Below are 21,378 nucleotides of genomic sequence, written 5' to 3' on the forward strand. Positions count from 1 at the left end.
CAAGTTAAGAATTAGTGGAATTTTCATGAGATACAGAGAGCTGATAAACTAATTTGAGGAGATTTGATCCTTCACACTCTAAAGTTTTCTTTTCCAAGACATGGGATGACTTAGTATTTTCATTAGATAGGTCACACATTGTGACCACTGTGAATGAAATCTTTCCTCTCTTTACCATTCATTGAGAATATTTACGTTTTAGGCCTAAACTAGATAAAAGTTATGCATTAATGTAATTTAATCCTCAGAACAATCTCATTAAGTAGAGGCCTTGTTGCCGCAATTTCATAGAAGGCGTGCTAGGAATTTGATAATCTGCCTGGATTTGAAACTACTCAGGCAGTATTTGAACCTGAGTTTCCCCAACCACCATCTCTTTACCCCACCACTGTGCAATGGAGACTGAATTTTAGCATCTGGAGAGAAGTACGTTTGCATTCCAACTCAGCATTCTTTCTACAGTGGCAGATGGTTCAATGCATGTGGAAATGTTAAAAGACAGACACTTCCAGCAGAACTCATCAAAAATTAAGAAAGGGTATTTGACATTTTCACACCTTATTTTATTAAACACAACCTAATATCTGCCATAAAACTATGAATAATGCTATATTGTTAGAATTGAATCCTCAGAAACGGGACCAAACCTTGTAATTCTCCCAGAGAATTGTCAGTTTTAAGAAATAAACTTAATGGAAGATGAAGGACAATAGTTAATATGACCAAAAAATGTCCTATATTTTGCCAATTTTGGGTTCAGATACTTGTTTCAGATCAAGCAAGTATCTTAACTCAGCAACATGGCCAATCTAGCTAGTTTTTCTGCTCACAAATGGGGAATGCCAACTGTAGGATGGTTGGCATCTTCTCATGGTTTGCTTTGACACCATTTGCATGTCCTAGCCAGTGATCCCAACAGAATTTTTCAGTCACTTCTGTTCACTGGAGTTCCCAACATGATGAGCTCTGTCAGCTGTATCCTGAGCAGCTGGGCACACATCCCATTTAAAGCTGAGGTTTTATTGTGGCTTTGAAAAGTTTCACTGGAAGACAGATTTGGGAAGCGTGTGAATTTGTGACTGAGCACACCATGCTGTCCAACTCCAAATCTTGTGTTTTCATTCAATCAGCCTTTGGAAACTGCTGAGTCCACATTCAGAGGCTGCGGGGTTGACTGTGATACACCTAGAGCCTGGTCTCCAGGCTCACATCACTGGACTCCTCCGGGTGCAGCTCCTCTGGACTCTGACTCAGAGCAGAGCCCTTTAGGCATTTGGCTGAGTAGACAGAGCTTATGCTTCTCATCAGGAAAATTCCAGCAATGACTGCAAAATAGCTCCCATAAACTAAATAGTGAAGAGAACAATTGAATTAATTAGCAATGTATAAAAACTCATCATCTATGTCATTGATGATGCACAATGCTGTCAGTTTGCTTGGATTTGGGGAAACTGAGACCCAGAATCCAAATATCGGTATTTAGGATTTGCACAAAATATTCTTCTTCCATCTTAGAAGAAATAGTTGTAAAAGTGAATCAAAGCAGTGACTAAGACTATGTACTTTGGAGGCAGAGCACATGGACTCAAGTCCTAACTATTACAACCAACAAAGAAAAACAAAACCCACTGAGCTGTCTATGTTTCCATATTTGAAGAATGGTGCAAAGTTATATACCGTGCCTCCAAAACTGAATTTCAGACACTGAAATTACTTCTTACTGGCCTTGCCTGCCTTTTTTCAGATCCACATACAAAATGTGAAATTAGGCTAATTTAATCCCTTGGTGGAGCAGGGAGGAGGGTACTGAGTTCTGGAGGCACACACCCCTTCTTCGAAGAAATCTCGGTAACCTCAGAACTGGATGGTGAGAGGAAGAGGAGGCATATGCAGGTACAAACTTGAGAAGTTTACCTGATGTGGCTTTAGGAGAAAAAGATAAACCTTGGTCTAGTTGTGGTTACTGCGGGAAACGTGCTTGGTGAGTTACCACGCTGATAAGGAACTGTTGATTTTTTAAATTTGCCTGGTCAAGGAATTCAAGAAATTTAAATGCTGGCAAGTGTGAGATTGAAAAATCTTGGAGAATTTACCCAATAGTCTACAATCCCACCCACTCCGTCAGTAGCGCGAGAGAAGTATGACAACTTACCTGAATGCTGATTGGCCGGTTGGCACATCCCCCTCCCACCCCCCCCCCAGTCCACCACAGTCACGTTGGGATGGTCTGGATCACCAAGGCAACGAAGGTGTTGATTCCAAACACCAGGGCGTAGCGCTCCATGCTCAGGTGAACCGCAATCTGAAACCTACCACCACACTCCCGTCAGGATCATCGTAACAAGAAGGTACATGGTTTGTTTGTTTTTGCTTTTCTTTTAAGACAGAATCTAAAGAGAAAGGAGTGTTCTTTTAAATACCTTCCTGTCTAAATCTCCTGTAGATAGGGACAAAGAAAGGGAGCTCAAAAGTTCTCTTAAAGGTTATATCTTTGCAGGTATTAAATTCATGGATATATAATCCTTCCATAAATTAAACCTAAATATACTAAGCTCTTGTAACTTGAGAATATTGGATGCTATCTGATTTAAGATACTCTTTAGTACTGACTTTTTAAGAAAATGCAAGGATTCCCCAGCCCCAAAGTAATTTTGGTGGTTATTCATTTTCCTGTCAACTGTCTGAATTATTTGGAAGAGCTAGATCTCAATGAGTTGTGTGATTGAATGAATCTGGTAATGAATTCATTTAGAGTTCTTTCTTGGAGTGCAGGTAAAGACTTTGTGAACTGAATACATATAAATGATGCAAGAAGAAAAAATGTAATCCTCCCTAACAAAATCCTCACCCCTCCCGCCCCCCGCCCCCAAAAAAGAATTTAGCACACAGGAGTTTGGTTCTTCACATTAAGCCATTTCAATGCAAGCATAAACTTCCCAAAAGAACACCATCAAGTTCCATCTTCTTTCTTTGCCTCGTGTCTTCCCTGAGTTTTATATTTTTTCATGTTTTCAATTGCATAAAAAGATAAATATGTCACAAATTAAAAATAAAACTTAATACAATTTTCTCTACTCCTTTCCTTTTCAAATGTTTTATTTATTTTGATTAGTACCAAGGTTCACATCCTGTAATCAACTGTGGCTGCACTTGAATGAAACCGAGTGTTTTTATCATCATTTAAAAATAAAAATCTCTGGAGTTTAGGGCTTTTCTATTAGTCAGAGTTCTCTAGAGAAATAAAGCAGGAAATATCTATAAATATGAGATTTATAAAGATGTTGCACACAACCATGGGAATAGAAGAGTTCAAAATTTGTATGGTAGCCTGTGAAGCTGGTGTCTCCAATGAAGGCTCTGGATGAACTCCACAGAAGAGGCTCGCTGGCTGAAGACGCAGTGAAAGAGTCTCTTCTTCCTTAAAAACCTTCAACTGATTGGATTATATCTTTGTGGGAGTCATGCCTTAGTTGATTGCAAATGTAATCAGCCACAGATGCAATCAACTGACTGATGATTTAATACACCAGCCTTCCAGTTTATCAGCCAGCCACAAAATATCCTTGCAGCAATGCCCAGGCCTCTGCTTACTGGACCAGACTACTTGGTATCATCACTTGGCCAAGTTGACACCAGAACCTAACCATCACAGTCCACCCCTTGTCATCTTGGTAGCTGTACACCCACCTTGAAACATGCTTTATTTCTAAATAGAACACAATGACAGACATATGTTTTGCCTAACAATACTCCATTGTCCTGCATACAACTGAAAATGTACTACATCTCTCCAGAATATAGTGCAAGTCCTTAGGTAACATTCACTCCTTAACTTCATATCCTCTGATGTAAACACTATAACATGAACAATACTACTTAAGAGTAAAGCAAGATATTTGCAAATGTACAAGTGCAAATATACTAATAACAAAACAGGAAGGAAATACTCATATAATCACAGTCCTTGTTTTGTAACTGGTCATGTGGTCATAGTTCATATTTATTATGACCTTCTTCTACTACCCATTCCATGTTCCCTTTACCCTCAGCAAGCACTTCAGCTGGCCATGGTACTTTACCAGGTGGGGTGAACCAAACTTTTCTTCCTGAAATTTCTGGGCCATTTGTAGTCCTGCCTTGGTTAGGTTGTTGCGGTTTTCCATAGACTTTAATCACAGGGCATGGTAGTACTAAAAGACTCCCTAGGTGATCTCCTGTATTACAGGAAAACTCTTTACTTCTATTGTATAGTTTCAGTCCTATTTTCCCTTGATAGTCCTATTTTCCCTTGATAGTCAGGATCAATCACCCCAGACAGAACAGTAATCCCCTTTTGTGCCTGTTGATTCAGTGACATGAGATAGCAGTCTTAATTTCCAGTTCCATGGAATCGTTGTTGTGTCTCCTGGAAGGAGCACTCCTCTTTTTGGAGCTAAGATCTGTAGATTAGCAGAGCGAAAGATTTCAGCGACAGGAAGCAAAAATTTTCCCAGTGGACCACTAGGGGTGATAGTGAGTGGTGCCACTCCCATTTCCACGCCTTGATTCCTGGACCTGTGAATCCTGGCTATGGGAGAAAGCACATCATACAGTGGACGCTGGTTCAGAGCATACATAGGCTTCTGGAGAACATCACCCAGCTCTGCAAGGTATTGCCACCTGGTTGGTACTGTAATTGGGTCTTCAAAAGGTCATTCTACCATTCTATCAACCCAGCTGCCTCTGGATGATGGGGAACATGGTGAGACCAGAGAATTCCACTAGCATGTACCCATTTCCACATTTCATTTGCAGTGAGGTGGATTCCCTGATCAGAAGCAATGCTGTGTGGAATACCAGGATGGTGGACAAGTCATTCTCTAGGTCCACTTATGGTAGTTTTTGCAGAAGCATTGCATGCAGGGAATGTAAACCCATATCCAGAGTATGTGTCTATTGCAGTTAGAACAAATCACTGCCCCTTCCATGATGGAAGAAGTCCGATATAACCAATCTGCCACCAGGTAGCAGGCTGTTCACCTCAGGGAATGGTGCTATATCAGGGACTGATAGGTTTCTGTTGCTGCAGATTGGGCACTCACAAGTGGCCATGGCCAGGTCAGCCTTGGTGAGTGAAAGTCTGTTTTGCTGAGCCCATGCATAAACTCCATTCTTACCATCATGCCCACTTTGTTCATAAGCTAACTGGGCAATGCCAAGAGATGGATGGCTGAGAAAAGAGGATGACTTGTATGTATCCACAGGATGGGTCATCTCATCCATTTGATTATTAAAACCTTCATCTGCTGAAGTCACACTGGTGAGCATTTACATGGGACACAAATATCTTCATGTTCTTTTCCCACTGAGAAAAGGCTATCCACATAACTTTTCCACAGATCTCTTTGTCACAAATTTTCCAATCATGCTGCTTCCAAGTCCCTGACAGCCAGCCCAACCATTAGCAACAGCCCATGAGTCAGTATACAAACGCACCTCTGACCAGTTCTCCTTCCCAGCAAAATGAACAACCAAGTGCACTGTTTGAAGTTCCGCCCACTGGGAGGATTTCCTCTCACCACTGTCCTTTAAAGACATTCCAGAATGAGGTTGTAGTGCTGTAGCTCTCCATTTCCGGGTGGTTTCTGCATATCATGCAGAACCATCTGTAAACCAGGCCTGATTTATCTCTTCCTCAGTCAGGTGACTGTAAGGAACTCTGCAAAAGGACATAGCACTCATCTGGGAAAGAGAAGATAATGTGGTAGAAGTGGGGTCCATGGCTATTAGGGCGACTTCTTCATGTTAACTTACTTTTGCCTTCAGAATCTGCTCAAGCCTAATCTGTTATATACCATTTCCATTTTATGATGGAGTGCTGCTGTGCATGCCCAACTTTATGGCTTTGGGAGTCAGATAACACCCAGCTCATGACAGGCAACCCAGGTCTCATGGTAACTTGGTGGCCCATGGTTAACTGTTCAGACACTACTAAGGCCAAGTAACAGGCTAAAAGCTGTTTCTCAAAAGGAGAGTAGGTATCTGCAAAGGATGGTAAGGTTTTACTCCAAAATCTTAAGGATCTACATTGTGATTCTCCTATAGGGGCCTGCCAAAGGTTCCAGACAGCATCCTTATTTGCCATTTACACTTCCAGCACTATTGGATCTGCTAGATCATATGGCCCAAGTGGCAGAGCAGCTTACACAGTGGACTGGACATGTCACAGAGCCTCTTCTTGTTCCAGTCCCCACTCAAAACTAGCAGCTTTTCTGGTCACTCGGGAAATGGGCCAGAATAGCACACCCAAATGAGGAATATATATTCCCCTAAATCCAAACAGGCCAACTAGGTATTGTGCCTCTTTTTTGGCTATAGGAGGGGCCAGACGCAACAACTTCTTCATCTTTGAAGGAATATTTTGACATGCCCATATCACTGGACACCTAGAAACTTCACTGAGGTGGAAGGCCCTGTATTTTTGTTGGATTTATCTCCCATCCCCTGACACGCAAATGCTTTACCAATAAGTCTAGAGTAGTTGCTACTTCTTGCTCATTGGTCCAATCAGCATATCACCAATATCATGGGCCAATGTGATGCCTTTTGGAAGGGAGAAACGTTCAAGGTCCCTGCAGACAAGATTGTGACATAGGGCTGGAGAGTTAATACACCATTGAAGAAGGGCAGTGAAGGTATACTGCTTGCCTTGCCAGCTGAATGCAAACTGTTTTAGTCACTCTTTACTAACAGCTATTGAGAAAAAAGCATTTGCCAGATCAATAGCTGCATACCAGGTACCAGGTGATATGTTGATTTGCTCAAGCAATGATACCACATCTGGAAAAACAGCTGCAATTGGAGTCACTACCTGATTAAGTTTATGATAATCCATTGTCATCTTCCAACTCCCACCTGTTTTTTGCACAGGCCAAATAGGAGAGCTGAATGGGGATGTGGTGGGAATCACCACCCCTGCATCCTTCACGTCCTTAAGAGTGGCACTAATCTGTGCAGTCCCTCCAGGAATCCGGTATTGCTTCTGATTCACTGTTTTGCTAGGTAAGGGCAGGTCTAGTGGCTGCCACTTGGCCTTTTCTGCCATAATATCCCTTATTCCATGAGACAGAAAACCAATGTGGGATTCTGCCAGTTGCTCAGTATTTGATTCCAAGTATACATTCTGGAACTGGGGAAATTACCACAGAATGGGCCTGGGGACCCACTAGACCTACTGTGAGACCCACTGTGAGATGGACCTGAGCTAAAACTCTATCAATCACGTCACCTCCATAAGCCCCTACTCTGACTGGTGGACCAAAATGACATTGTGGGTCTCCTGGAATTAGTGTCACTTCTGAACCAGTGTCTAATAATCCCCCAAATATCTTATCATTCACTTTTCCCCAGTGCACAGTTACCCTGATAAAAGGCTGTAGGGCTCTGTGGGGGAAGGCTGGGAGGAAGGTTAGCAGTGTTTATTTTGGGCAGTGTAAAAGAGTCTTTTCCCAAGAGGCAATAAGGGGTTAATCTTGTTAGGTGGAGTTTGGATGGTGGACCCTTCTGGGCAGACTGGAGGCTGGGAAGCTATTTCCTCAAGGCAGGCTGGAAGTTGGAAAGCCCTTTCTTTGGGGCAGTCCAATACAGGTCTATATAGCAAAGTCTTAGTATGTTCTAGGGTTTCTATCTCCCCATGCGATGATTATCAAGCCATATATCTCCATCCTATGCTTCAGGATCCCATTGTTTTTCAATCCAAGCCCTTATGTTAACAACAGACACCTTGCAAGGTTGAGATTTTAGTTTACATTGTAAATCTGCTACTCGCACAATGAGGCTCTGTGTCTGGTTTTCAGAGATCTCAAGTCTGTGACCACAGGAAATAAGATTCTCTTTCAAGGCAAACATGAAAACTTTTACATCATTCATATGGCATTTAAGTTGCAAATTTGAAGCCTTCAGCTCATACCTTTCCCTCACAACTGTATCCAGCATATATAAGAACAACCAGTGCCTCTGAGTCTAGTCAGAATAGAAAACCAATTGTAATTGTGATTGAAGACCAATTGTAAAAATGGTTAAGATTCTGTTTCTCAAGAACTACTCTGGTACTAAGCTCTATTAGTCAGGGTTCTCTAAATAAACAGAGCCAACAGAAGATATCCATAAATATGAGATCTATAAAGGTGTCTCATGCAAAATAGGGCAGGCTGTGAAGCTGGCAGCTCTGATGAAGGGTCTGGATGAACTCCACAGGAGAGTCTCGCTGGCTGAAGAAGCAGTGAAAAAGTCTCTCTTCCTTAAAACTGATTGGATGATGTCATTGTGGGAGACATGTCTTAGTTGATCATTGATGTAATCAGCTACAGATGCAATCAACTGACTGATGATTCTATATACAAGCCTTCCAGTTTATCAACCAGCCATGAAATATTCTTGTAGCCACAGTCAGGCCATGTTTGCCTGCCAGACAACTGGGCATACTCACTTGGCCAAGTTGATACCAGAACTTAACCGTCACAGCTTTCATACTCTTTGCAGCTACTTTATTTTCAATATCCAACTTTTTATAACTTTTCAGGGAATATTTTGTTTCTTGTTAAATTGTGTGTCCAGGGTTACTTGAACCAGTGAATAAAATCTAAACATAATTGTTCAAAAACAGATTGTATCACATCTTGTTATGGCAAATTGCTTAAAATTATAAAAACCTGACAATGTATCACTGCTTTCAGTTTATAAACCTACAGTCTTTTTTTTCTCTTTTCCTTCACAGCTAATCTCAGTGATATTCTGAGAACAAATTAGCTAAATATAAAGAAGGCTAGGTTGTGTCTAATTTAATCTGAAATGCTCAACATTTAATCTTGCAATTGTCTAAAATCCTTCTCAGGGGAACCACAGGAGAGGACTGTGGGCTGTGTTGGAGTGAAGGGGATGGGTGAGGACACTCACGCTGCCATGGTGATGACTTGAATATCAAGTAGCCGGCATAGCACGCCCAGATGTTGTCCGTGTAATGCATGAGCAGTAAGGCCCCTGCATTGACCACAGAGAAGATGGCCAAGGCCAACTCTCCCAGGAGATCCCAGCTTATTTTCATATAACCCAGGAAAAAAAACATTAATGAAGATCCAACATCTTGACTAAGCACATGAGGAAGATCAACATGCTTTCTAAAAACCCAGTGATGTCAATTAATTCTAAAGATGAATATTACTCTCACAGAAATAGTTTGTTCCACCTAAATGTGGATTTATCCTTTTCTCTACTATGTTTTCTTTTGGCTTCTATCTTTGGTTCCTATTCTTTCAGTCATTACTTTCATTATCACACTACAGGCTGACTGAGGGAACTAAATTCTCTCACCCACTGCTAGGGTAGAAAGGACAAAATTATTGGTGGAAGCCTACACCTGGTGCCTCAATACTTGCTTCTTCATCAGTAAAAGTTTGCAATGATGGGTGTCAGATATGGTGCACCGGACTGTTACTTTTATTAATCTTAATCTTATTTCAAGTCTCTATCTATGCCATTTGAAACTATTACGTATTCCAGAAATGTCATGTTTAAGCCTGATCAAATCTTGTTGGGGCAGCCACTTATTTTAATCTTGATTCAATATTGTAGGGTGGAAATTTTTTATTAGATTATCTCCATAGAGATGTGGCAGACCTAATTGTGTTGTGTGGCCTTCTGATTAGATAGAGATGTGACTGACAATTCAAAGTGGGTCTTGATTAGTTTGCTAGAGTTCTTTAAAAGGGAAAACATTTTGGAGAAACCTTAGATGCAGACACAAACAATGACATTTGGAAATGCAGATGCAGATGCTTGGAGAACAGTTGCTTCAGAACCATCAGAGATACAGATGTTTGGAGGTGCTTGGAGTGCCAACAGAGAGAGTAGATGCCTAGACACAGGCAGTGCTGGGCAGATATCACCATGCGCCTTCCTATGACATAGTAAGCTGGCCAGAACCTAGAGCTGTGTCCAAGAGGAGCTAATTGAAGGCCCACAGATGCTTAGAGAGAAAACCACTGGAAACCAAAGCTGAAAGCAATGGATCCCAGGAGCAAGGGACCAACAGATACCAGCCACGTCATGCCTTCCCAGCTGACAGAAGGTTTTCCATATGGCGTCAGCCTTTCATGAGTGAATGTAACCTCTTGTGGGTATCTTAATTAGGACATATTCAAGGCCTTAGCACTGTAAACATACCTTATTAAATTCCCTTTATAAAAGCTGTTTCTTTCTGGTATATTGTATTAAGGAAGCTTTAGCAAACTAATACATCTTAATGCTTTTAAGCCCTGACAAAATTTATTTGAAGCTTTGGATGAAAGGACCTATACTGATTTTAAGAGGTTGTGTAATTGTCAATGACTAGGATTGATAAATATCTTTCAAATTATTGAATTTGATTAATTAGCTTTTTGAAACATGCCCAGGTAAAGAACTGAGACTACTAAAGAAATTATACTTTAAAAATTTCCCCCCTGAAATTGGAATGTAAGAAGAATATTTTGGTGAACCAATTCCAGCCGTTTTGGTTTTCAGTAGTTAAACTGAAGGCCCCCAAAGGGAGACAATCAGAAAGCAGACAGTATTAGTAATTCATCATTTTATAAAATAATCAAGAGTAAAACTCATTGCTTAACTATCAGATGCATTTTGTCCTTTCGATTTTAAAAAATATTTTCTGCACAATGAATTGGAATCTTAGAGACTAGACTAGTATTTAATCATTTGGTGCCTAATCCTGAACACTTTTGAGTTGCTGATCATAATCACATATAATATACTCAGTAGAAGTGCTTTCCATTATCCAAAATAGATTAGCATGTCATCTTTTTTTTTCTTTTTAATATTTTTATTGAGATATCTTCAGGTACCATCCAAAGTAAACAATAAATGGCTTACAATATCATCACATAGCTGTGTATTCATCATCATAATCATGTTTAGAATATTTGCATCACCCCAGAAAAAGAAATAAAAAGTAAAAAACCCACATATCTCATACCATTTACCTCTCCCTCTCATTAACCACTAGTATTGCCATCTACTCAATTTTTTTAACCCTTATCTCACCCTACTATTTATTTAATCTCCTTATTGTTTTTACTCAACTGTTCATACCCTGCATAAAGAAAACATCAGACACAAGGTTTTCACAATCACATGTTCACATTGTAAATGCTATAGCTATAAATTGTCTTCAAGAATCAAGGCTACTGGAATACAGTTTCATGGTTTCAGGTACTTTCCTCTAGTCACTCCAATACAGTCCAATACATCATGAACTAAAAAGGGAGGTCTATATATTCAGCATATGGATATCCAGTTCTCCAAACACCATTTATTGAAGAGGCTGTTTGGTCCCAGGTGGGACCTTATCAATTGTCTGTAGGTGAGAGGGTCTATTTCTGAATGCTCAATTAAATTCCATTGGTCTGTATCTTTATGCCAGTACTATGATTAAAAATTTTTTTTTTATTGTATAGCATATGTACAAAGCAAAGAAAAAAGCAATAGTTTCTCAAAGCATTCTTCAATAAGTGGTTACAGGACAAATCCCTGAGTTTGTCATTGGGCACCATATGATCCTTTCATATTTTTCCTTCAAGCTGCTCCAGAATATAGGAGGTGAGAGGGTTTAGATACTTTTTTTATCATCACAATTGACTAATTTTTTTCCTTCCTTTTTTTGTGAACAATAACATATATACAAAAAGCTATAAATTTCAAAGCTCAGCATCACAGTTAGTTGTAGAACATATTTCATACTTTGACATGGGTTGCAATTTCACAATCTTAGGTTTTTAGTTCTACCTGCTGTAAAATACTGGAGACTAAAAGAAATACCAACTTAATGATTCAGCATTCATATTCATTTGTTAAGTCTTGTCTTCTATGTATAATTCTACCATCACCTTTGGTCCTTCCATACCTCTCTTTGGGGGTGTTGGGCTATGGCAATTCTAAATTTTTGATACTGGAAGGGTCTGTCATTAATATGGGATAGGGAGATGGAACTATCTGATGTTTCGGAGAGGCTGGGCTAGATTTCAGGACTTATCTGGACCAGGGACCCATGTGGAGGTTGTAAGTTTCTGGAAAGTTGCCCAAGTGCCTGGAACCCTAGTGGAATCTTATATATTGCCCTAGGTGTTGTCTAGGATTGGTTGGAATGGTCCTGTTTGGGGGTTGGCAGGTTATGATGGGCAGCAAGTCCTACCTGATGCTTGGGTAAGAGCACCCTCCAGGGTAGCCTCTCGACTCTATTTGAACTCTCTCTCCCACTGATACTTTATTAATTATACTTCCTTTCTTCCTTTTGGTCAGGATGGAATTATTGATCCTACAGTGCCAGGACTGGATTCATCCCTGGGAGTCATCTCCCATGTCGCCAGGGAGACTTTCACCCCTGGATATCATGTCCCACGTAGGGGGGAGGGCAATGATTTCACTTGCATTAGCATGTCATCTGAACAGAATAAACTGATCAACCATGGAGAAGTTAGCACCTCTGGAAATTAACTTAGTGGGCATAGCTTACAATCTACACACTGATCAAATGAAGATAAATCAATGGTTATTTACCTCCAAATGTTGCAATGGCTTCTACTGCTCCATTATAGACAGAAGAATTTTGGGATGGGGACTTGTAATCCTACAGGATCTGAACATAGTTCAAAACCTGGTTAAAATTTGCTGTGGAAAAGGGCCACCACAGGGACCAGTAAAACAGGTGCTTCTTGGAGTAGCACTCCCTCAAATCTTGTAACCACTGCACAAAAACCCTCACAACCACATTGTGTGGGCCAGAGCTGCTCAGCTGGCCGTCACCCAAACTCCTTGACACAGTGAGCATTTCTGAAGTGGGTTTCTCCTCTGAGAAGCCTGGTGCATCAGCCTCCTGAGATTCTTCTACCATTGCAGCTGTGCTTGGTGAGGTCTGTGTTGGTTGCATGAAAGAACATGCCCTTCTTGGGCACTGATAGAAAAAGGACACAAAGGAAGGCCAGGGAGACAGAGGCCAAGGTCATGAAGTAGAAGTAGGACATGTTGGCCAGGGACACCAGGAGCTGGGCCAGCACAGAGGCCACTGTGTAGGCCACCAGCATCATGCTCCTGCAGTAGCTGCTCACTCTCTGGTAGCATTCAGGGCTGACCATGCTGTAGATGTAGGCATAGTAGGCCACCTCAGTGGCAGTGACCACCCCATAGAAGAACTCAATAGCCTGCATGGCCTTCACCCCTTGGCCAAACTAGAGCAGCAGCCAGGTCACGATGAAGCTGAGGCCCTGTAGAATGATAACTGGCTTGTAGCAGACATAATCGGTGAGGATGAACATGGGGAGCAGCACAAACACATAAGAGTACTTCCAAACTGGGAGGATCTGGTTTGTGATCTGCAATGGCAAAAGGGGGTCATGTGACCACAAAGACCAGGAAGTGAGGAGAGTCTCAGCATGGGACACAACAAGGGTGCATGTGGGTTACCCAACATTGAAATCTGTAACCAATTGCTGGAAAACCACAATAGAAAATGAACATTGAAGGAAATTATGAGTAAGAGTCTCTCTCCCCCTATTGTCCAAGAAAGCAGACAGTTTATATATATATATATAGTATATGACTGTATGGGTTAAAATGCAAATGTATTTATATTTGCACATGGTAGTAAAAAACTGTTCAACAGATACTTCTGGTATTTTAAAAAATTTAAGAGCTTGCAAAATCTGGTTAAGCATGCATGTGAAGATAAGAGTAAATAATCTTCAACTGGGGGAGTTGGAATAAAGTTAACAATACATTTCATCTCCTTCCTGGACAACTATGCTGGTCTCCCAACCCCTTTTCCCCCAGTTCTACTGATTAGCTCTGTTTACTATTTCTGGCCTCAGTTTAATAGGGGTCATCTCAGGGATATAGTTAGAAATGCAGAGACCTCAATTTTCCTTGAGTATGATAGTGATGAGTGTATGATGGGTGACAGCAATAGCCTTTCAGATCACGGAACCTTCCCTGGTTCTTGACAGGTGGACACTGAGATTACTGTAGAAAGTAAGAGGGCACAGAACACAGCCTCACATACCTGAGCTGCACCTTAGAGTAGGGCTGTAATGACTGGTCCACCACAGACACAGGAGCACATCCCAGATCCCAGGGCATTCATGGGGCTGAATTAGAACCTAAATCTGGGCCTTGTTTTGTCTGAAGTGTGACCTGCTTTAAGCCAAGAAACTTTAAAATGGAGTTGTCCCTAAGGATTTTTGGTACACGGAATGTGCCTTTATCTCCTTGCCACTTCATTACTGAAGAAACCAGCAGTACGTCTTCCATTGAAGCCACGCTATTCTCTCATAGCTATGGCTGAGATCCAATAACAGCCCAGAGTAACTCCCCAGCCTGGCCAGTGCATCTGCTTGTTGGATTGCTATAAGTAAAAGAGATAGATCTTTCAAGTAAGAGTATTTTGGTGCTTTTGCCTTCTGGGGGAAGAAGGAAAGGCTGGGAGATAAAGCTGCTAAATGACTCACCTATGGGTAAACAGTTTTTGAAAACTGAGTAAGTGACATTCTTGTCCTAAGGAAATGGTACAAATTCTTTATGACATCATGTTTCTACTTCAGCAACCTGAAAGTTTATCATAAAGGACTCGATTATATGTTTGCGAGGGATTTGATTTTAGGATTAGTATAATAGAATTAGTGGAGACCTGAGATGTTTCCTTGCAGTAAGACCAATATTAGGACTCTATAAAAACACCTTTGAGTGCTTTAGTTGCCCATTTTTGTGAGCGTGAGGAGGGAAAAGTAGAATAGTTCTATTCCATGAGAAATACCATGAAAATGAGATTCACTAAGTGAATGCATTCATCCTATTTTAAGTTAAATGAAGCCTGTCTATCTTCATCCCAAGCCAGTCAAATATGTAGATAAATTTACCTCTGGATTCATCAGGCTTTTATTTGGTCCAGATAAACATGGAAGTAGGAATGGTTCTGAGGATCTCATTATAGAGAAAAATCCAAATAAGCAGAGGATCATAGTAGGATAAATCCAAGAATGGCTTGGTGAAGTCTGGAAACAATCCGTGGATATTTGAATGGAAACAAAGCAAAAATTAACTGATATTTATTATTTTTGACATCTTGGATATAATGTCAATAGATTGTTTCCGAATTTTTCTGGAAAGGTAGAATTTTGTCCATCTGTAGCTGGAATGAAAAGGTGGGTGATGAATAAATGTTCCCCCAATATGCCTAAAGTGAGCCAATGAAATCCCTTTTCATCAAGGAGCTCTTTTGCCTTGACTGTGGGCATTGAGACACTTGTGTACTCTCTATCAGTAATATATGATGAGTTGCTACTAATAAGCAGTAAATGATGGGTCAAGGAAGACTGTTGTCATACATGCATCTCAAAATGAAACATTGACTGGTGAATTATTGGTGTACATGTGGTAGAAAAACTACTTTGTCTAGGTGGTCAAACTGAGCATATACTGAACAGAGACTGAGTGGATCAAACTTTCTATTATCTGCAAACTTCATTAAAAGCATTTAAAGGAAGTTGTAGGTTTACACAAACATCACATAGAAAATACAGCATTTCCATGTATCCCAAATTCCTAACACTTTTTTGCATCATGTGCTGACTTCAATTTGACAGTGAATAGCAGGAACTCATGCCACATTTATCTCTCAATTAGTTTCTCTCTTGCATAGCAATATCCTTGGTACAATTTAGGGATCTATGATATGTACTGATTTGGAAAATTCTGTCCACCAAAGAAAATTCCTTGGGTTTCTAAATGATTTTGTTAAATCTACACCAGTACAAAAGTCCAGACACCCCCTTTTCTAGTTACAAATCAAGCAAAGTTTGGCTATATAGTAGGAACAATGAAAATAGTAATTTCAATGAAAAGAATCTGCAGTTTCAACTTGGGCAGGCTTGAGTTTAACTCTTTCAACAACATTTGTTAGTTGGCTGACCTGAGGTTAAAGTTTAATTTTGCTAAAGCTTGAGTTTCCTCACCAATAAAATGGGACTGATAATATCTAAACCCAGATGGATTGTGACTTTGATATCCCCTACTTCAGGAATGATCATCAATGCCGGTAATCTGGAAACAAGTTCAGCAGTACTGATTGCCGCAGAACTTTTTTTTTGCAAATTGACTTTATTTCCCCCCAATTTCTAATGCTTAAAGCACAGGCAAAGGCAAGTTATTTTCATGATCTCATGTGGCAGTAGTGATGCTGGTCCTTTTACCTGAATTTGCAGCACCTGGTGTGCTCTGCGTTTACCAGTTCAACAGGGGTGGGAGCAGCTACTCCAGGCCATGAATTGAGGCTGGTGAAGGCTGGATACAACTCATATGTCCACTCCAGCAGTGATTGCTCTTTTTTTTTTCCCAACTGATTTTTTTTTAATTGATAAAATCAAACAACATACAAACACGAACATTCTTAACATGAACATTCCATACTTGGTGTGCAATGGTCCACAATATCACCACATAGTTGATTATTCATCTCCGTGGTCACTTCTTAGAACATTTGCATCACTGCAGAAAAAGAAACAAAAAGAAGAAAGAAGAAACTCATACAAACCATACTTCTTACACTTCCCTCTCATTGACCACTAGTATGTCTCTCTACCCAATTTATTTTAACATTTGTTCCCCTTATTATTTATCTATTTTAATCCATATTTTTACTTATCTGTCCATACCATAGACAAAAGGAGCAACAGAACAAGGTTTTCACAATCACACAGTCACATTGTGAAAGCTATATCATTATACAAAAATCTTAAGGAAGCATGGCTACTGGAACACAGCTCTACAGTGTCACGCACTTCCAGATAACTACTTGACTGTGTTTGAAATCTCTCAGCCATTGACACTTTATTTTGTCTCATTTTTCTCTTCCCCCTTTTGGTTAAGAAGGTTTTCTCAATCTCTTGGTGCTGAGTCCCAGCTCATTCTCGGATTTCTATCCCATGTTACCAGGGAGATTTACACCCCTGGGAGTCATGTCCCACTTAGAGAGGGATCTGCTTGCCATGTTGGCTGAGAGATAGGCAACATCTGAGCAACAAAAGAGGTTCTTTGGGGGTGACTCTTAGGCCTAATTTTAAGTATGTGTAGCCTATCCTTTGTGGGAATAAGAGAAATTGCTCATTTTTTAACTGCCCTTTTAAAAGCACATTCATTCTTTCAATTAATCCCACTGCTGAGGGGTTGTAAGGCAAATTAAATGCCATAAAATGTCATATTCAGTAGCCCAGACTTGGGTTAGTTGTCTGGTACAGGGGGTGCTTCTATCCCTGTCCATTTGTGGGGGATCCCCAAGAATGCACTTAGCTTTTCTAAGTTATGTAGTGCGGTTCTTTGGTTAGCTTTCTCTACTGGGAAGGTCAGCAACAGTCCAGTAGTCATATCTATGGCTGTAAAGGGATATTTTGCACCTTAGGATAAGGGAAGGGGCTCAGTATAATCTTCCTGCCTCTTGGTGACTGGAACTTGCTCATGGTTGATGTGGCCAAGCTGGTGAGGGAGTATTCTCAGTCGTGTAGTGAGCAAGAGGGGCAGGCATCCACCACTTCCTTTAGCTGCTGCCTTGCAATGGACAGCTGAAATTGCTGCACCAACCTCCACGAAGTCTGTTGCCCTCGTGCTTTAGTTTGAACACTGTCAGAATGTGATATACCAGAAACAGAATGGGTTTTAAAAAGGGGAATTTGTTAAGTTGCAAGTTTACAGTTCTTAGGCCTTGAAAATGTCCAAATTAAGGCACCAACAAGAGGTTACCTTCACTCAAGAAAGACTGATGATGTCCAGGGTTTCTCTCTCAGCTGGAAGAGCACATGGCAAAGTCTACTAGTTTTCTCTCATGGCTTCCTATTTCATGAAGGATCTTCAGAATGTTTTCCTCCTCCATCTCCAAAGGTCTTTGGCTGGGTGGGCTCTGATGGCTCTAAAGCTTTTTCCAAAATAGTTCCCTCTTAAAGGGCTCCAGTAAGCAACCCACCTGAATAAGTGGAGACACATCTCCATGGAAACCATCTAATCAAAAGTTACCACCCACAATTAGGTGGGTCACATCTCAATGGAAACAATAAAAAAGCTCCCACCCAGCAATAATGAATAAGGATTAAAGGACATGGCTTTTCTGGGATATACAACAGATCCAAACCAGCACACCTTGGTACCCTGTTTTCCTATGTCTCATGTGACACTGGCTCTAGGATCTGATTTTTCGCCTCAGAACAATTTTTGAGTACAAAATGGTTTGGTTACAATCAAGACAGCTGGCCTGTATAATCAGATAGTCACTAGAGTCATGAGGCTACTGAGTGAGCAATAGAAATGTGGCGACTGCTCATTAAAATGTATGTACTGTGAGTACACACTTTCTTAGAAAAAATGACATGGAACAGTTCATTAATAATTAACAGCAACCTCTGTCCAGACTGAGGACAGAAAGTGTTTTTTTTCCCTTTTTTTTTTTTTTGCATGCGCAGTCACCAGGAATTGAACCCAGGTCTCTGGCATGGCAGGCAAGAAATTTGCCTCTGAGCCACCAACGCACCACCCAGAAAGTGTTTTTATAAACACATACATACTGAATGCTATGGCTTAATATATAGAGTCTTCCAGAAGCAATTACATTTTGAAAGAGGTTCAGAGAGGGGAATAATGATGACACTCACCCCAGAAGACCTGGGTGGAATTACAAGGACCTCAGGGGAGGAACTTTGGGAGGGGTTGAGGAGGTAAAGAGCGTCTGCTAGATCACACCATGCCTGTCACCCACCTATTCTTTTTTTTTTGTGGCATGGGCAGGCTCTGGGAATTGAACCCAAGTTTTTGGCATATCAGATGAAATTCTGCCACCAGCCACCAGCCCCCATTGCACCACCCTCACCCACCTTTTTTTTTTTTTAAAGTCAAATCACTGTTAGTGATTTTAATCTGACTTTTTTTTTTTTTTCTCATGGGCAGGCACCGGGAATCAAACCCGGGTCTCCAGCATGGCAGGTGAGAACTCTGCCACTGAGCCGCTGTGGCTTGCCCCACCCACCTATTCTTAAGTTAAATAAAGAGAGCACTTTACCTTTGTATCAATAAAGCCCTGGTTAAAGCTGGCTGACCAGTGTCAGCGAGGATTTGGAGCTGGATGACAGCAATAAGGGGCAATGCTAACAATGTGAAAATTTTGCCAAGAGCAAATTGGGGTTGACTTTCTACTGCCCACTCACTCAACCCAGGAAATAGATTTATCTTCTTTATGAGGGGCTACTGGGGTTTGCTGGGCCCTCTTTCTTCACTATTAATGTTCTTGCAGAAAAGGCTCTCTTGAATAGGCAACTACCAAGCATTTATTAGAGAGTGGTCTTGAGGTTCATGGATTATCCATCCCCTCATATCTTTTTTGTTCTCAAACTGTTACCCAATCAGATTTAGCTGGGGAGGTCAAGGGGAAAAAGACACAGATCTCACTGGATCTGTAGAAACTGGCACACAAAACATAAACACTGTGTCTCAACCAGTGGTCTCTTGGCTCGTTGAGGGCTGGGTGGATTTCCTAGCTGAAGAGGGCCTTTAGTGGATCAAATACTTCCACCACCCTCTTTATCCACCCACCTAGTTAACAGAACATGGAATTTAGGAGGAGAATATCTAGAATCTCCAGTCTGAACCCAGTTTCTGCCCAGCCCTCCTCCTTATTAATCATGTTGGCTACTCTCATGTCAGAGAGTATGCCTGGCAAGTCTGCTCTGATGCCTGTGTCTGAAGTCTGTGATCCACTTAGGAGATGGACCCTAATCTTCAAATTATCGCCCCAGACCTTTACTGCAGTCACAACACCTATCTCGAGACATGGCGCAATATAATAATCATTAAATTAATCACAAAGCTTACAGCCTCTAAATTCCAAAGAACAGTCAGGCAAGAGAGAGCATTGGCAAATGATTTCACTCCCAAACACAACGCCTTTTAGAAAAATAAAGTTTGGGCCAGTATCTGCTACATTTTCTGAAAAGTCCACCTTTCAAGTTTTCTACAGTGCCAGAGTCAACCCCCTCACTGCAACACAAGCAGACTATAAATTAACTGAAAACTGGAGTATTTTCTTATAGCTGATATCAGAATACAGCCTATACTTAAGACTTTAATTCCAATATTCAGTATTAAAATATGACAGAAAATGACTTTGGGTGAAACATCCAAATAAAGCAAAAATTTACAGCCAGCTTAAGGCAAGGCAAGCAACTGCTGGAGGAAGGAATATAAGAGGGATTCCAAGGAATTGCCTATAAGAAGCTTAGACAGTGGTTTCACCAATTAATTTCTAACAAGTTATTTTATTTAGCTCTGACCTCCTCTTATTTAAATTAATATGACATAGCATTACCTCTAGTATCATAGGCTCTTAGAAACATAGGAGATCTTTGGGATGTAGGGATTGGCAAAAATTTCATTGAAATAACAAAAAGAACTAATCTCCTGTACTCTTTTAATCCAATTTTGAGGGTGCAGACTTATTTGGGTGGGACTTTTTGATTAGATTGTTTCCACCTGCCCATTCAAGGTGGCTCTTAATCAGCTTACTGGAGTCCTTTAAGAGGGAAACATTTTGGAGAGAACACAGATGTTTGCAGATACAGAAAAAAGAAAAAAAAAGATACCACTATGTGCCTTCCCATGTGAGAGAGGGTCCCAGATGCCGCCTCTGCTCAGAGAAGGTATCCTCATGTTGGTGCCTTAATTTGGACATTTTCACAGCCTTTGAATTGTAACTTGTAACTTAATAATTTCCCTTTATAAAAGCCAATCCACTTCTGGTGTATTGCATTTTGGCAGCTTTAGCAAACCAAAACACCTCCAAAGGAAAATAAAAAAGAGAGAAATTGGACTTCACTGAAACAATCTGCTCATCATGAGACACCATGAAGAAACTAGAAAGGAAAGACATCAACTTAAGGGAAAATAGTCACAGGATCTATTTCTGACAAAGAGATTGTGTCCCAAATATATAAAGAATTCCTATAACAATAAAAAGACATGGGCAAAAGATTTGAAGTGATGGCTCACCAAAAGCACATGCAAAGACTCTTCACAATGTAAGTCATTAGAAGGCACAAATTGCAACCAAGTGCTAGCCACTTCACAAATGGCTAAGGCAAAAAATATTCATATACCAAGTGTTGGTAAGGATGTTGTTCCAACCCAACTTAGCCCCAAGACAAAATAATACACCTGGCACAGAGTTATCCATGAGTTTAAGTAGGGATTTAGAAACAGAAGAAGATTCATGCCGATGGCAGCTGGTCAGGAAATGAAAGTCATTATTCCATGCAAAAAAAAAAAAAG

The 21,378-nt window shown here is 40.7% G+C and overlaps 1 pseudogene; it reads right to left on the reverse strand.

Annotated features, from left to right (window-relative positions):
- Positions 1-1,185: 1,185 nt before the first annotated feature.
- LOC143675894 (thiamine transporter 2-like) lies at positions 1,186-19,886 on the reverse strand (annotated as a pseudogene).
- Between the last annotated feature and the right edge of the window lie 1,492 nt (positions 19,887-21,378).

The sequence above is a fragment of the Tamandua tetradactyla genome, chromosome 3 (genome assembly GCF_023851605.1).
Source record: "Tamandua tetradactyla isolate mTamTet1 chromosome 3, mTamTet1.pri, whole genome shotgun sequence".
NCBI lineage: Eukaryota > Metazoa > Chordata > Mammalia > Pilosa > Myrmecophagidae > Tamandua > Tamandua tetradactyla.